Raw genomic sequence first — 13,481 nt, 5'->3', positions numbered from 1 at the left:
AATACTTGTTCCTCCTGCTCCGGCTTCAAAAGTGGTTTTCCTACTCCCAGAAAAGAGAGCGTTCGAGGCCTTGTGTAGCCAGACAATGAACCTGGCTCAACAACTCGAGACTTAGGTGCTGTACTGCTTTTACCACGACCACCTGATGCTCCACCACTACCATCATTACCAGCTGACAATGATCGCCCACGGCCACGACCTCTTCCACTAGACTTCCTCATTGTTTGCAAAACATAACCAAAGTAACACTATTTGTTACTGTAAAACAACTTATAAGGTGAACTCAAACTTCTGTAGGATTTATATATACCTTTATAGGTGCCTGACACTGAAAGGAAAATCAGGCCCAATGTTACACACTAGGTTTTCTGTGGCCCAATAATTTGAGACAGATGGCACACACAGGCCCAGCACTCAAGCAGAAATGCCAATCTTAATCTCCCACTATTTTTTTTTTCTGGGAGAATTTACCCTAAAAAAAAAAAAAAGGCCCAGTATTACACAGTGTTTTCAGTGGCACACAATGAGAGACAGATGCCACACACAGCAATGGCACGGAGGCAGACTTGCCAATATTTATCTCTCAATAATTTTTTTTTTGAAAAGGGAGAATGTACCCCCCCCAAAAAAAAAGGCCAAGTATTACACAGTGTTTTCGGTGCCACACAATGAGAGACAGATGCCACACACAGCAATGGCACGGAGGCAGACTTGCCAATATTTATCTCCCAATAATTTTTTTTTTTGAAAAGGGACAATGTACCCCCCCCAAAAAAAGGCCAAGTATTACACAGTGTTTTCGGTGCCACACAATGAGAGACAGATGCCACACACAGCAATGGCATGGAGGCAGACTTGACAATATTTATCTCCCACTAATTTTTTTTTTTGAAAAGGGAGAATGTACCCCCCCCAAAAAAATGGCCAAGTATTACACAGTGTTTTCAGTGGCACACAATGAGAGACAGATGCCACACACAGCAATGGCACGGAGGCAGACTTGCCAATATTTATCTCCCAATATTTTTTTTTTGAAAAGGGAGAATGTACCCCCCCAAAAAAAGGCCAAGTATTACACAGTGTTTTCGGTGCCACACAATGAGAGACAGATGCCACACACAGCAATGGCACGGAGGCAGACTTGCCAATATTTATCTCCCACTAATTTTTTTTTTTGAAAAGGGAGAATGTACCCACAAAAAAAAAAAATGGCCAAGTATTACACAGTGTTTTCAGTGGCACACAATGAGAGACATACACACAGCAATACACACAGCAATGGCACGGAGGCAGACTTGCCAATATTTATCTGACACTATTTTTTTTTTTGAAAAGGGAGAATGTACCCCCCCAAAAAAATGGCCAAGTATTACACAGTGTTTTCAGTGGCACACAATGAGAGACAGATGCCACACACAGCAATGGCACGGAGGCAGACTTGCCAATATTTATCTCCCAATATTTTTTTTTTTTGAAAAGGGAGAATGTACCCCCCCCAAAAAAAGGCCAAGTATTACACAGTGTTTTCTGTGCCACACAATGAGAGACAGATGCCACACACAGCAATGGCACGGAGGCAGACTTGACAATATTTATCTCCCACTAATTTTTTTTTTTGAAAAGGGAGAATGTACCCCCCCAAAAAAAATGGCCAAGTATTACACAGTGTTTTCAGTGGCACACAATGAGAGACAGATGCCACACACAGCAATGACACGGAGGCAGACTTGCCAATATTTATCTCCCAATAATTTTTTTTTTGGAAAAGGGAGAATGTACCCCCCCCAAAAAAATGGCCAAGTATTACACAGTGTTTTCAGTGGCACACAATGAGAGACAGGTGCCACACACAGCAATGGCATGGAGGCAGACTTGCCAATATTTATCTCCCAATAATTTTTTTTTTTTTAAAAGGGAGAATGTACCCCCCCCCAAAAAAAATGACCAAGTATTACACAGTGTTTTCAGTGGCACACAATGAGAGACAGATGCCACACATAGCAATGGCACGGAGGCAGACTTGCCAATATTTATCTCACACTAATTTTTTTTTTTTGAAAAGGGAGAATGTACCCCCCCAAAAAAATGGCCAAGTATTACACAGTGTTTTTCAGTGGCACACAATGAGAGACAGATGCCACACACAGCAATGGCACGGAGGCAGACTTGCCAATATTTATCTCACACTAATTTTTTTTTTTTTGAAAAGGGAGAATGTACCCAAAAAAAAAAATGGCCAAGTATTACACAGTGTTTTTCAGTGGCACACAATGAGAGACAGATGCCACACACAGCAATGGCACGGAGGCAGACTTGCCAATATTTATCTCCCAATATTTTTTTTTTTTTGAAAAGGGAGAATGTACCAAAAAAAAAAAAAAAAGGCCAAGTATTACACAGTGTTTTCGGTGCAACACAATGAGAGAGAGATGCCACACACAGCAATCGCATGGAGGCAGAATTGACAATATTTATCTCCCGCTAATTTTTTTTTTTGGAAAAGGGAGAATTTAGAAAAAAAAAAATGGCCAAGTATTACACAGTGTTTTCGGTGCCATACAATGAGAGACAGATGCCACACACAGCAATAGCACGGAGGCAGACTTGCCAATATTTATCTCCCTGCAGTTATCTCAGAAAAGTATGGCAGGCAGCTGTAAAAAGGACTGCTGCACACAAAAGTGTGGACAAACACACAAGATAGCTGTGCAGAAAGGAAGGAAAAACAGGATTTGTGCTTTGAAAAAAGCAGTTGGTTTGCACAGCGGTGTACACACAGGCATAGCAACGCAGCTATCAGGGTCAGGGAGCACTCTAGTGCTGCCCAATGAGCTACAGCGCTGAGGAAAAAAAAATGTAGCTTCCTCCCCCTGCAATCAAAAGGTGGTGTTGGACAGTGGAAATCGCTACAGCACAAGCGGTTTGTGGCTTTATGTACCCTGCCTATCACTATCCCTGCTTCCGAAGAAGCTGCAGCAACCTCTCCTTACGCTCAGATCAGCAGCAGTAAGATGGCGGTCGGCGGGAACGCCCCTTTATAGCCCCTGTGACGCCGCAGAAAGCAAGCCAATCACTGCAATGCCCTTCTCTAAGATGGTGGGGACTGAGATCTATGTCATCACGCTGCCCACACTCTGCGTCCACCTTCATTGGCTGAGAAATGGTGCTTTTAGCGTCATTGAAACGCGACTTTGGCGCGAAAGTCGCATACCGCATGGCAGACCCCACACAGGGATCGGCTCGGTTTCATGAGACGCCGACTTTGCCAAAAGTCGGCGACTTATGAAAATGAACGATCCGTTTCACTCAACCCTACTAAGGGGTGATCTTATGTTAATGTATAAATATATGAGGGGACAGTACAAAGACCTTTCTGCTGATCTTTTTAATCATAGACCGGTGACAGGGACAAGGGGGCATCCTCTACGTCTGGAGGAAAAAAGGTTTAAGCATAATAACAGACGCGGATTCTTTACTGTAAGAGCAGTGAGACTATGGAACTCTCTGCCGTATGATGTTGTAATGAGTGATTCATTACTTAAATTTAGGAGGGGACTGGATACCTTTCTGGAAAAGTATAATATTACAGGGTATATATATTAGATTCCTTGATAAGGCGTTGATCCAGGGAACTAGTCTGATTGCCGTATGTGGGGTCGGGAAGGAATTTTTTTCCCCATGATGGAGCTTACTCTTACCACATGGGTTTTTTTTGCCTTCCTCTGGATCAACATGTTAGGGCATGTTAGGTTAGGCTATGGGTTGAACTAGATGGACTTAAAGTCTTCCTTCAACCTTAATAACTATGTAACTATGTAACTATGTAACTCTTGCTTTATGAAACTTTAAAATAAATGGATAAATGAAAACTTGTACAGTAACTCAATTTCAGAAACAAAGTCTCTGTAAAGTTTAACATGTAAAGAACATATCCAAATTCTAGAACTTCCCTCAATAATCTGTGGCTTTAAGATTATAGCTAGCTGTGTCTTCGGAACACTAAGAACCCTTTGAATGCTTCAGTTTTTCTTTGCTACCACTTGACCTTACTGGCTTATCTAATAGCCTTAAAGGAAATCTGTCAGCAGGTTTTTGCTTCCTCATCTGAAAGCAGCCTGATGTAGGCAAAGAGATGCAGAATCCAACGACGTTTCACTTAGATTATTGGTTGCAGCTGTTCTGACACAATCAGCACTTTTAGACTTAGCAATACAGCAGAGCTAAAGAAGCTGACTCCGCCCACACCAGGCTTTGTATTTATAAAGTCCATAGAAGATAAGGTGTGTTAATACAGCAGTGAGCGCTGCCGGACCAGAAAGCCCACGCTGCTGTGTCAATCAATGATAAGCTCCTGGTCAGGACCGTATTTAGAGTTTCTGCTGCCCTAGGCACTTTTAGCGCTGCCTCCCCCATTGGTGAGTATGACACTATCGGCAGTGACTTTTGGCAAGAATCGCTGTTGTGAAAATAGCCTTTTGCAGCAGATCGGGCAGTTTTTTCGCATCTGCCGCGTAACGGATCACTTACGGCAACACTGCGTTTGGCTTCATTCATTCCCTATGGGATTTGCGGCACTTGCTGTGATCTGGCAAATGCGGTACCATACCTCCCAACTCTTGAAGGGAAAGAGTCATAAAGGTTGCGGCGCACGTAGTTGCGCAGCGGCAAATTTTAGGTCACACCTCTGACCACACCCATTTCACAACTAGTCACACTCATATCCAAGTCCCAACCACACCCATTTAGCACTGCTGATCACACTGTTTCATATACAATAATTATAACCCAAAAAAAAATGGCCACACAATGCTCCATACTGTATAATGACCCCTCATGATATTCAATACTGTATAATGGCCCCACATGATGCTCAATGCTGTGTAATTGCCACACATGATGCTCAATACTGTATAATGGCCACACACGATGCTCCATACTGTATAATGGCCACACATGATGCTCCATACTGTATAATGACCACACAGTGCTCCATACTGTATAATGACCGTACATGATGCTCAATACTGTATAATGGCCACACATGATGCTCCATACTGTATAATGAATGCACATGATGCTCCATACTGTATAATGACCCCACATGATGCTCAATACTGTATAATTGCCACACATGATGCTCAATACTGTATAATGGCTACACATGATGCTCCATACTGTATAATGACCACACAGTGCTCCATACTGTATAATGACTGTACATGATGCTCAATACTGTATAATGGCCACACATGATGCTCCATACTGTATAATGACCACACATGAGGCTCCATACTGTATAATGGCCACACATGATGCGCCATACTGTATAATGGCCACACAGTGTGCCATACTGTATAATGACCCCACATGATGTTCAATACTGTATAATGGCCCCACATGATGCTCCATACTTTATAATGGCCACACATGATGCTCAATACTTTATAAGGACCACATATGATGCTACATGCATACTGTATAATGGCCCACCCCCCTCCCATCCTGTATGCATGGGTGGCTCAGGCTCATCTCCCATCCCCCCCTGTATGCATGGCTCATCTCCCCCTCCCTCCCTGTATGCATGGGTGGCTCTGCCTCATCTCCCATCCCTCCTGTATGCGTGGCTCATCTCCCACTCCCTGTATGCATGGGTGGCTCAGGCTCATCTCCCATCCCCCCTGTATGCGTGGCTCATCTCCCCCTCCCTCCCTGTATGCATGGGTGGCTCTGGCTCATCTCCTTTCCCCCCCTGTATGCGTGGCTCATCTCCCCCTCCCTGTATGCATGGGTGGCTCAGGCTCATCTCCCTTCCCCCCTGTATGCGTGGCTCATCTCCCCATCCCTGTAAGCATGGGTGGCTCTGGCTCATCTCCCATCCCCCCCTGTATGCGTGGCTCATCTCCCCCTCCCTGTATGCATGGGTGGCTAAGGCTCGTCATCTCCCATCCCCCCTGTAGGCTGTATGCGTGGCTCATCTCCCCCTCCCTGGCTGTATGCGTGGCTCATCCCCCCCTCCCTCCCTGTATGCATTGGTGGCTGGCTCATCTCCCATCCTCTCTATGCGTGGCTCATCTCCCCCTCCCTCTGTATGCATGGGTGCGGGCGGCTCAGATTCGTCATCTCCCATTCCCCCCCGCCCCCCCAATGCGTGGCTCATCGGCTGCCCCGCCACCCCCATCCACGGTCCTGCTTCATCCTCCCCGGCTCCCACCGTCCTCCCTGGCTGACGGCTGTCATCATCATACTCACCTCACACTGTGCAGAAGAACGGAATCCCGGCCGGCTCCACCTCTGTCCCGACTCCCAGCGGCGTCGCAGCACCCTCGTCCTGTGTGAGTGCCGCGGTCAGGTGGTACCGCTCATTAAGTTCATGAATATGCATGCATATTCATGAACCTTAATCAGCGGTACCATGTGACCGCTCACACAGGACGAGGCGAGGGCGTGCAGTCACTGAGAGCAGACCAGGCATCGCTGGAACAGGTGAGGTGAGTATGATTGTATCATGAGGGGTTAAGGAGGCAGCGGCGGGCGGGCCGGGGGTTGTGGGGTGGGGGTGACCCCGGCCGGACCGGACTCTATTAAAAAAAAAAAACAAAAACAAAACACATACCTGCTCAGGTGCCACCCCCCCCCGCGTCGCTCCGCCCTAGGCACATGCCCTCAAGTGACTAGTGGCAAATACGGCCCTGCTCCTGGTGCTAAACCTATCATTGCAAGTAAACAAAACCACAGTGCTTGATAAGATGCCCTCACCTACTCAATTCTCACCCATCCCTTGCAGATTGTGAGCCCTCACAGGCAGGGTCCTCTCTCCTCATGTACCAGTCGTGACTTGTATTGTTTAAGATTATTGTACTTGTTTTTTACTATGTATACCACTTATCACATGTAAAGCACCAAGGAAAAATAACAACAATAATAAATAGTATTAATAAATAATAATATTAATAATAAGAGAGGCATCTCTGAAATCTGTATATTAACCCCTACAGCATGCTGTCTTCAAATTACTGTTGAATCAAGTAGATTACATACACTATATTAAAAGATAAATATGCATGTTTTTCTCAATATCTGACATGAAATCAGAATAAACCTTTTTCGTTTTTGGTCAATTAGGATTACCGTAATTGTTAATATTTGCCAAATGCCAGAATAATGAGAGAGATATGGGAAACTAGGAAAAAACAGAGCACAATCGGGTCTTAACTGATTATAGAATAAGGTGCAGTGTAAAAACAAGGAATCTGCTCACCCAATGAAGTTGCATCTAGGCAACATGTTTAGCACATATCAGCTGCTGCAAGACACAGGTCCATAAGGACAGAGTGGCACAGGATCCGAGTGAAGTGTAAGTGGATGCACTGCTGATAAATATATTCAGATAGTTGCTGATATATTCAAAAGCTTTATTGAACAGGTTTCAGGTCAGCGAGCTTCAAAGTCATACACAGGACTAGTGTTGAGCGATACCGTCCGATACTTGAAAGTTTCGGTATCGGAAAGTATCGGCCGATACCGGCAAAGTATCGGATCTAATCCGATACCGATACCCGATACCAATACAAGTCAATGGGACTCAAGTATCAGACGGTATTCCTGATGGTTCCCAGGGTCTGAAGGAGAGGAAACTCTCCTTCAGGCCCTGGGATCCATATTAATGTGTAAAATAAAGAATTAAAATAAAAAATATTGCTATACTCACCTCTCCGACGCAGCCTGGACCTCACCGAGGGAACCGGCAGCGTTCTGTGCTTAAAATGCACGCGTTTCCTTCCTTTCGTGACGTCACGGCTTGTGATTGGTCGCGTGCCGCCCATGTGGCCGCGACGCGACCAATCACAGCAAGCCGTGACGTAATTTTAAGGTCCTGGATGCCTAATTCTAGGCATTCAGGATTTTAAAATTACGTTCCAGCTTGTGATTGGTCGCGTCGCGGTCACATGGGCGACGCGACCAATCACAAGCCGTGACGTCACGGGAGGCAGGAAACGCGCGCATTTTAAAATTACGTCACGGCTTGTGATTGGTTGCGTGCCGCCCATGTGACCGCGACGCGACCAATCACAGCAAGCCGTGACGTAATTTCAGGTCCTGAATGCAGAAATAGGCATTCAGGACCGGAAATTACGTCACGCGACCAATCACAAGCCGGAACGTAATTTTAAAATCCTGAATGCCTAGAATTAGGCATCCAGGACCTTAAAATTACGTCACGGCTTGCTGTGATTGGTCGCGTCGCGGCCACATGGGCGGCACGCGACCAATCACAAGCCGTGACGTCACGGGAGGCAGGAAACGCGCGCATTTTAAAATTACGTCACGGCTTGTGATTGGTTGCGTGCCGCCCATGTGACCGCGACGCGACCAATCACAGCAAGCCGTGACGTAATTTCAGGTCCTGAATGCAGAAATAGGCATTCAGGACCGGAAATTACGTCACGGCTTGCTGTGATTGGTCGCGTCGCGGTCACATTGGTGGCACGCAACCAATCACAAGCCGTGACGTAATTTTAAAATGCGCGCGTTTCCTGCCCCCCGTGACGTCACAGCTTGTGATTGGTCGCGTCGCCCATGTGACCGCGACGCGACCAATCACAAGCCGGAACGTAATTTTAAAATCCTGAATGCCTAGAATTAGGCATCCAGGACCTTAAAATTACGTCACGGCTTGCTGTGATTGGTCGCGTCGCGGCCACATGGGCGGCACGCGACCAATCACAAGCCGTGACGTCACGGAAGGAAGGAAACACGCGCATTTTAAGCACAGAACGCTGCCGGTTCCCTCGGTGAGGTCCAGGCTGCGTCGGAGAGGTGAGTATAGCAATATTTTTTATTTTAATTCTTTATTTTACACATTAATGTTGTTTCGATACCGATACCCGATACCACAAAAGTATCGGATCTCGGTATCGGAATTCCGATACCCGCAAGTATCGGACGATACCTGATACTTGCGGTATCGGAATGCTCAACACTACACAGGACCTCTTCATCAGGAACTTTTAATCACTAGTTATCCCCACAGGAACAACATTGTCCTATACAAAAGGTACAGTGGGTACGGAAAGTATTTAGACCCCTTTAAATTTTTCACTCTTTGTATCATTGCAGCAATTTGGCAAATTCAAAAAAGTTATTTTTTTCTCATTAATGTACACTCTGCACCCCATCTTGACTGAAAAAAACAGAAATGTAGAAATTTTTGCATATTTATTAAAAAAAGAAAAACTGAAATATCACATGGTCATAAGTAGTGTTGAGCATTCCGATACCGCAAGTATCGGGTATCGGCCGATACTTGCGGTATCGGAATTCCTGCAACAAAAATAAAATAATAAGCCAACACAAATATTCCCTTGCGATGTAATCAATTTAATAATGAATGTCCCACGACGATCTCACGTGCAGAACAGTCACATCAGGAGATGTGACCATTCTACTCAATGTCTGGCGATACACTGAGAGTTCACTGAAGTTTGTGCTCTCACGGCTAGTGTTGAGCATTCCGATACCGCAAGTATCGGGTATCGGCCGATACTTAGCGGTATCGGAATTCCGTTACCGAGATCCGAAACTTACCGCATATCGGATACCGGAATCGGAAGTTCCCAGAATTCAAACAGCATGAATTCAGCCAATGAGGAATGATTCCAAGTGTGGGCACATCCTGTTCAGCATGGTGGGCATGTAACTACTGGCAAGGCTGTGATTGGCTGCTGAAATGATGTCATGATGCACTATAAAAAACGCTGCCACCCTTTCTGGCTCACTCTGCTGTGAATTCAGTTAGACATTGGACGCTGTGTTCTGACTGAGGGCCAGTTGAGATAGCGATTTGCTTCTTTGTGCTTTTCCCAGGCAAATTTAGCAACCGCTGTGTGTTCACCTTGCTTTTGCCTTGCAGCGCTGTTTTCACAGCGATCTGCAAGGTCTCTGTGTGTGCGTGTGTGTGAGTGCAGCCCACTCTCTAGTCTGTGTGCAGCCATAGCCGGTTGAATTCAGCTCAGGGTGGTTCACTGTCTCATACTGTTCTATCCATTCCATTGTCCTTTTTTGCAAATAGTGCAGCCCGCTGCACATTTTTTCAAATACTTCCTATTAGTGGCTTTCCACCCGTATCCAGCTAAATTGTGGAAAAACACTACATAGGATAAAGTACAGGAGTTTTTTTGGTCCTTGCAGCGCCGTTTACGGCTGTCTGCACGGTCTCCGTGTGAGTGCAGCTCGCCCTGTAGTCTATGTGCAGCCACAGCCGGTTGTATCCAGCTCAGGGTGCGTCACTGCCTCATACCGTAAAATACATTGTCCCTTTTTGCAAATAGTGCAGCCCGCTGCACATTTTTTCAAATACTTCCTATTAGTGGCTTTCCACCTGTATCCAGCTACATTGTGTAAAAACACTACATAGGATAACGTAGAGGAGGTTTTTTGGGCCTTGCAGCGCCGTTTACGGCTGTCTGCACGGTCTCCGTGTGAGTGCAGCTCCCCCTGTAGTCTGTGTGCAGCCACAGCCGGTTGTATCCAGCTCAGGGTGCGTCACTGCCTCATACCGTAAAATACATTGTCCCTTTTTGCAAATAGTGCAGCCCGCTGCACATTTTTTCAAATAATTCCTATTAGTGGCTTTCCACCCATATCCAGCTACATTGTGGAAAAACACTACATAGGATAACGTAGAGGAGGTTTTTTTGGGCCTTGCAGCGCCATTTACGGCTGTCTGCACGGTCTCCGTGTGAGTGCAGCTCACCCTGTAGTCATTTCAGCCCCCCAAAAATTAAAAAATAATAAAGTTCACCAAACACACCACTTTACAGTTGTGTAGGCCACATTAGGTCATATTAAAGTCTAGTCCACACTTTAGAAAATTAGTGTTTCTTATACCTGTTAGGAGCTGTTCAGGAATAAGCACACAAAGCCGTTAGTACTTTTCTGCTTATCTTTATCAGTCAACCAAGATGAAGAAGGCAGGGAGAAAGGCACGTGGGCGTGGGCGCGGAGCAGGGAGAGGACGTGGGGATTATGTGCCTGCTGCGGGCACCGGTGACTCATCATCACCCAGTTTCAGCAGGGAACAGTCCTTCATGCGCAGCTTTGTCAGAGAGCACCGTACACCGCTGCTGCATGAAGACCAAATTGAAGCCGTTGTCGGATGGATGGCAGCTAACGCATCGACTTCAAATAGTGCCACATCCTCTCAGGCACAGAGCACTGGAGAGCACCCATCTGTCTCTTCACCACCTGCCAAATTGCCCAGGCAGTCAGAGAGCCCAGGACAGGGGCCGTCTCTACTTCTGTTCTCTGAATCTCTTGGCTTGGAAACAGGGGGCCAGCCAAGCAGCATTGGAGAAATGGAAGAAGAGGCAGTGTGCAGTGATGCCCAACAGCTTTTTCTCTCTGAGTCTGAAGAGGCGGGTGGGCCAGTGCCTCCGGTCACCACACCGCAGAACGCATCCGCTGGTGACACTCAGGTGCCACTTTCTGGTGCGTGCTGTGCTGCTGAGACTACCCAGGAGGAGCAGTTGATGGCAGAGGGTAGTGTAGATGATGAGGTCCTTGACCCATCGTGGCGTGAGGGACAGGAAGGCGGTGGGAGCAGCTCTGAGGAAGAGATTCCCCGAACGGGCCAAAGAAGGGAGAGGGAGGTGGAAGACTGCGGAGTCTGTAGCCTCCACTTTGGCACCCGTTAGGAGCATGCCTCTTCCAACAGCCAAAAAGGGCGCTCCCAAGACTTGCAGTGCCTGGGCCTTTTTTGACACAGTTGCAGATGACATTTGCTTTGTCAAATGCAAGGTGTGTCATCAGAAAATCAAAAGAGGGCGAAATGTCAGCAGCCTCAATACCTCAAATATGTGGAAACATGTGCGGACCAGGCACGCGGCGGAGTTACAAAAACACACTGAAGACCTAGGCCAACCAACAGCGGCAGCTACACCTCTACAGCTCGTGTTGCCTCTTCCTCCAGCTCACACACAGATGGTTCGGCTTCCTCCCAGGATCGCCATGGAAGAACCTCTGGCACTGTTGTCCAGAGACCCACTGTAATTCCACCCGCAGCACCATGTTCCCAGTCATACTCACACTCCCAGCCCAGACTACAGCCATCGGTAGTACAGGCATGGGAGAAAAGGCGGCCTTTCTCGGCAAACCACCCACGAGCACAGGCTCTGACTGCAGGCATTGCCAAACTTCTGTCACTGGAAATGCTGTCATTCAGGCTGGTGGAGACTGACAGCTTCCGTGACTTGATGTCATTGGCAGTCCCACAGTACAATGTGCCCAGCCGCTTTTATTTCAGCAGGCAAGCCGTCCCTGCCCTGCACAAGCATGTGGAGGGACACATAAAACACGTGCTACTGAACGCCGTCAGTAGTAAGGTCCACCTCACCACCGATGCGTGGACCAGTCACCATGGACAGGGGCGATACCTTTCCCTCACTGCCCATTGGGTTAATGTTGTTGAGCCGGGTACAGATCGTGCGAGTGGCGCAGGACGTGTCCTGCCCACTCCAAGGATTGCAGGAATCCAGTCTGTATGCATTGACTCTTCCTCATACACAAGTTCCTCAGAATCATCGCTGCAGGAGCCGTCACAGTCCACCTCCACATGGACCCATGAACGTTTACCTGTTATGACCGACATGAGCACATCCGTGGCCAAACGTCAACAGGCCATCTTGAAATTAATTTCTTTGGGGAATCGAAGCCACACAGCGCAGGAGCTCTGGAATGCCATCAAGCAGGAGAGTGATGTGTGGTTTGTGGCAGCGAATCTCCAGCCAGGCATGGTAGTGTGTGACAATGGCCGAAATCTGGTGGCAGCTCTGGGCCTCGGCAACCTCACTCACATCCCATGTCTGGCACATATGCTCAAATTGGTCATGCAGAGCTTTTTGAGGGACTATCTGGATCTTGATGCACTGCTGCACAAGGTCCGTCTAGAGTGTGCTCACTTGCGGCGTTCCAGCACAGCAAGATGGTGCATTGCAGCTCTGCAGTGCCGATTCCGCCTTCCGGAACATCGCATCATATGTGACCTACCTACCAGGTGGAATTCCATGTTACATATGTTGGAGCGGTTGTGTGAGCAGCAGCAAGCAGTAATGGAGTACCAGCTGCATCAGCTGCAAAGAAGTCGCACTCCGCGCCGTTCAGACTTCACAACCACAGAGTGGGCCACTATGAAGGACGTCTGCCAGGTTTTGCATCCCTTCGATTATTGCGATGGCGAGTGCAGATGATGCACTAGTCAGCATGACTGTCCCCCTTATCTGCCTGCTTCAACAAACACTGCAAGCGCTAAGGGATGATGTTGTGGAAGAGATGGAGGATGAGGAGTCACCATTTCCATCACCTTCTGGACAGTCAGCGCCACGTGGTTCCTCACAAACGCGTAGGCAGGGGACAGTTTGTGAAGAGAATGAGGAGGAGTCAATGGAGGACGAAGACATCTGTCCAGAGGAGGGAGTTACACAATT

Source organism: Ranitomeya variabilis, chromosome 1 (genome assembly GCF_051348905.1).
Source record: "Ranitomeya variabilis isolate aRanVar5 chromosome 1, aRanVar5.hap1, whole genome shotgun sequence".
Taxonomy (NCBI): Eukaryota; Metazoa; Chordata; class Amphibia; order Anura; family Dendrobatidae; genus Ranitomeya; species Ranitomeya variabilis.
Note: the sequence above shows the minus strand (reverse complement) of the source record.